Genomic DNA, 5,639 nt, shown 5'->3' with positions numbered 1-5,639 from the left:
ATAAAATTATTCTTGTCATGAATAAAACTGTTCTAGTTAGGAATTAAATTACTTTTGTCAGGAATTACATTGATTATGTCAGGAATTAAATTATTTTGTTAGGAATAAAATTGTTCTAGTCAGTAATTAAATTACTTTTGTTAGGAATTAAATTACTCCTTAAATTTGGAATTAAATTACTTTTTTCAGGAATAAAATTGTTCTAGACAGATTGATAGTACTCCTATTGCTCCAAATGTTCCCGGTGAATCTACTTTTATTGCTGCTGATAAATATTCTTAAATAAAGGAGAAGAGATGGCATGAATTGAGACAAAAATAGGAGCAGAGATTGCAGGCTAATTTGGAAGCAAGTGGTGATTCAGATTGGGATGAACCACCTATTCACAAGATTCCGATTCAAAATCAAGACATTCTTGTCTGTAGGAATTTGCAAGTAAATAAGCCTTTGTATTTGAAAAACTTGAGTGAACATGAAAAATATATGTGTGATTTCCTATTTTTTATGCAATATTTTGAGGAGCTTGAGTTAGATCCTACTGGAGAAGATAAGGGAGTTAAGAGGCGTAACAACACTCTGTATGTAAGAGATACATGTAATGTTATTTGTCAGTTTCCCACTCAAGATATTTCACAGAGCGATATTATTTTGGTGAAATAGGAGTTCTGTTCTCTGCGTCCCTCTGAGTGGATTAATTCTGGTATTCATGATGCTTGGGCTTCTGTGCTCAATATTGAAGAGAGCAAAATAACTGACAGAGAAACTTTTCAGTATAAAAGATTTGTTTTTCATACTGAAGTTGCTGTAAGTTTTTTCTTTTTCTATACTTATTATTTTAAAAAAATTTATTTATTATATTTTGTTTTTCATAATATATTTATTATAATTTTTGTTTTGCAGGATCTTACAAAGAGATACATAGAAAGAAGAGCTGCTTATAGAAAAGAAGTTAACTACATTAAGGAACAGGAAAAAATTCTGGAGACTTTGAAAAATGATCCAGATGAATATGAAAAGTTTAAAGAGAAATTGAAAAAAAAGGAGCTTGAATTGCAATTGAAACAACATAATGGATTTGAAATTTATAACTGCATGTGCAAGTGGGTTGAGCATTTTCCATTGATCAACATAGCTGAAACAGAGTTGGTAATTTTTGACTTTATTTCTTCTTTAAGTCTGGTAATATATATTGGTTATTCAAGAATTAGTTAAACTTATTAAGGTATAAGCTTTTGTTGGTCAGGTTTTATCTTGTTATTGTCAGGTATTATATCATTTTTGGTTAGGTTTATAGTGATGTATTAGCCAGGTATTACATTATTTAAGTCAGAAATTAAATTACTTTTGTTAGTAATAAAATTGTTCTAGTCAGATATTACATTATTTAGGTAAGGAGTTAAATTAATTTTGTTAGAAATAAAATTGTTCTAGTCAGATATTAGGTTGAATCATTCAGTTTTAAATTACTTTTGTCAGGAATAACAACTTTGGCTGATATTCATTGTCTGGTGATAATTCATAGTACTCAGATAATAGATTGTTTTAGTTAGGTATTATATATTTATTATCAGGTGTTAGGTTCTGTTAGTCAGGAATTAGATTTATATTTAACCAAGTATCAGCTATTAACCTAATAATTTATTTTATACAAATAATTGTGTTACTTATTATGTTTTATTTATTTTGCAGATAATCTTTCCCATTGGGTTCCATAATCATTTTACTCTGCTAGTTTTTAATTTCAGTCCTGGTATTGAACCAAAAATAGATTGGATAAATAATAGGAGTGATATGACTCGAGGTATATTGTAGGAAATAGATAAAGTGTTGGTAAGATATTTTAAATTAAATATCTGAGTATATTCTTTGAAAATTATACTTTTAGATGCTTATATATATATATAATTAAATATCTGAGTATATATATTAGAGTTTTTGGTATTTTTTTTACAAAAGAAAGAACATCCACAAGGTAATAATAATATTTCAAAATTGAAATAGGATGAACCTGAATTTACATGGCAGACAAGCACTGAAAATCAGGATTGTGGGATTTTTGCATTAATGTGTATGAAAAAATACACTGGATTAGATGGAGGTCTTATTGACTTGAAATATGTAAGTGTTTTTTTATCTTTTGTTTTTGGATATTTACTTATTATTTTTTAATATTTTTATATTGTATTTTTGTATAAATTTGTAGAAGCAAAATGGGAAGTTGTATAGATGTAGAGTTGCTTATGAGTTGGCTAATAGAGAAGAGAATTTTTTGCGGAAGCAATTGTGGAACGATTGCATTGTATTTTCTATAAACAAGCATAAAATTTGGAAAGTTGAGCCTGCAAGAAAGAATCTTGAGGCCAAATATGAGAAGGAAAGGGCTGCCATTCAAAGAGAAAAAGAGAGGCAATGGTTGTTGGAGCAAAATCAACAAAAATAAATTGAAAACAAAAACAAATTGAACAACAGATTCAGGAAAATAAAGACAATTTTTTTTTTTTTACAATTATTCATATGTATATATATTGTCTTTTTGTAGTCAGATATTAGGTTTGTTTTGTATAGATACATAAGTTATTTTTACAACTATTTATATATGTATATATTTTCTTTTTTATTATATATATATATAATATATATAATATATATATATATATAAAATATTATTTTTATATATATATATAATATATATATTTAATATTATATATATATATATATATTTTAAAAGTAAGGTATTAAGTTTCTTTTCTTTAATAATACCAGTCAGATATATTGTTGTTTATGTCAGAAATTAGATTATCTATATCAGGAATAAGAAAATGATAGTAAGGAATTAGTTTATTTTGATCAGGAATAAAGTGATATTTAACAGGGAATAAATTATATTAGTTAAAAATTAAATTACTTCAGTCAGCAATTATAAAAAAATATCAAACCTTAATTTAAAAATTTTAAAATATCAAAACATAGTATATTTTACAACTAATTTGAATATAAAAAAAAATTATTTAATGAGTGACCCTATATTAAATGAGTTGTGGATTTGGAGTTTTTGTTCCAAAGTCATTTGGATCTCTAGTTGTTGTTCTTCTTCTTTCAAAATGTCCTCTAATTCTTTCGTTCTTCTTTGGCCTTCCTTTTGTTTTTGGTCGTTTTGGATATTTTACTCTATTTCTTCTATCTTCTTCTTCATCAAGTTCACGAATTTTTTCTTCATTGTTTGGAACACTTTCCTTACAGATTTGTACATTTGTTTCAAAGTATCATCACATATTTTTGATGCTTCTTCGTTCCCTTGACATATTGTCACAAGGTTGTAAAAATACTTTGTTATTGATTGCCTCCAAGGAGTGTTTATAAATGAATGATCTGTAGTTGAATTTCCTAACAAAAAAAAAAAGATTACTACATTTTTGTCAGTAATTAGACAATTTCACTCAGGAATAAAAACATATAGCTCAGGAATAATATTATAATTATTAGAGATAACAATATTAACATCAGAAATAAAATTATATATGTCATAAAAAATATAAGAGAAGTCAGCAATAAGTTTTAATATGTGTTTTCTGTTTGAGCCATAAGTTATTCCTTACAAAATTGATCTTATTCCTCATTACTTTGATTTAATTCCTGATAAATAAGATAATAAACAATACATGAGGGTGTGGTGGTACTTTTTTCAGGAATTAAAATATTTAGATCAGGAATTAGATTATTTTTGTCATTTATTAGTTTTATCAGGAATTAAAATATGTGTATCAGGTATTAAAATATGTTTTTCAGGACTTAAATTATTAGTAAGCAATAAAATTGTTTCAGTCAGGCATTAGATTATAGTCTAGAATAAGATTCTTTTAGGAATAAGATTATTTTGGCCAATTATTATTATTGTCAATCATAACAATATATATATCAGGATTAAGATTATAATGTCAGGAATAAGATATGTTTGGCATGAATAAGATATGTTTAATCAGGATTAAGAATCTAAATGTCAGGAATAAAATACGTATAGACATGAATAAGATATATTTAATCAGGAATAAGAATCTAAATGTCAGGAATAAAATACGTTTGGTCAAAAGTAAGTTAAAATTTTTCAGTAAAAACAATATTGTTTTCTCCTTGGGCCATAAGTGTTCTTGTATCATGAAAAGTTATAAAAATATGATAATTTAATATATTTTACTATGAAAAAGTTGTAGAAATTTGACTAAAGTCATAAAAAAAACATATAAAACTGAAAAAGTATTTATTTGCAACTTCAAAAAGTCATACAAATTTGAAAAAACTGAAAAGGTATTTAATTGCATCTTCAAAAACTCATACAAATCTGAAAAAACTAAAAAAGTCATATAATTTCAAAGTAATTTATTGCATCATGAAAAAGTCATAAAAATTAGACAAAAGTCATAATTTCTTCTGTTAAATTACATGTCAATTATTGTTGTTCATACATAACTATTTTCTATTTAAAGGCTGTTTAAATCAAGTTTTTTTTTCTATAAAAAACATTAAATTAACAACCTCTATTGTTTCTGTATAAGGTTGAGTCTTATATCATAACTTCAGAATAAATTATATTTTTTCTTTTGTACAATCTTGAAGACAATGACTGATTTCTATAAAAATTTGGCAAAATGTTCAGTTAAGTTCAGATCAATTTATCGGCTTAGTTTGGTAAATACATTAAGCTTTTTACTTATATATTTGTTTTGTACCTTAGTAAAAATTTAATGTTTTATTTCTATTTTGTGTGTGTGTGTGTGTGTTTTCTAATATTTCAGCCACTTCCTGCAGATTGGAAAGGTTTTCTGTTAAGATTCAAAGGTCCAGTTAGAGTCTATCGTGGGAATAATGGAAGATTTTGGGAAGTTAAATTCTTAAGTGTACCACAAAATACAGGAACATGTGGTGGCATGTTTATTGATGATGAATGGACAAGCTTTCTATCATCCAATAATATTGTTGAAGGAGAAAGACTGGATATTTATCATGATATTGATTCAAAATTTTACATTAGAGTTTTTACTGCTGATTGTAATGAGAGGATTCCTACTGATGCAAAAAATGGTATTAATGTATAAGTTTCTATGTTATGTTTAAGTTTGTAATAAATAAGTTTATATTTATTAGAAATAATAATATTTATATCAGGTATAAGTTTATGTTTGTCATAATTAAATTGTTTTATCAGAAGTAACTATATTTATTTCAGGAAAAAGACTATTATTGTCAGGAATTATATAATATTTATCAGGAATAAATTCTTATAATTAGGAGTAAATTATTTTCGTTTTATATTTAATTAACAAATAATAAATTTTAAAATAACAAAGTATGTACGTACCTGATTCATTCTCATCCCATATAATTGATTTAGCAAGCTTTGTCAAGCGTTTTAGAATGTATTTCTCTAGTATAGCATGTATGCTGTACATTTGCATTATCTTGAGGATGTGAAAGCACATCAATCCAGTCTCTGTGAAGCACATACAAGAACACATAAACTCATGGTTTAGAGTGTAATATATGACTTGATAGGTGGGCTTATAATCTTCATCTAGAGAAACATCAAAGAATTTAACATATTGCATTGAAGTGGCCTTTTCTCTTGCATATGCTCCTAGAATTGT

The sequence above is a fragment of the Chenopodium quinoa genome, unplaced genomic scaffold (assembly GCF_001683475.1).
Source record: "Chenopodium quinoa cultivar QQ74 unplaced genomic scaffold, ASM168347v1, whole genome shotgun sequence".
NCBI classification, from domain to species: Eukaryota; Viridiplantae; Streptophyta; class Magnoliopsida; order Caryophyllales; family Amaranthaceae; genus Chenopodium; species Chenopodium quinoa.
The sequence above is the reverse complement of the archived record's forward strand: the minus strand, read 5'-3'. Positions refer to the sequence as shown.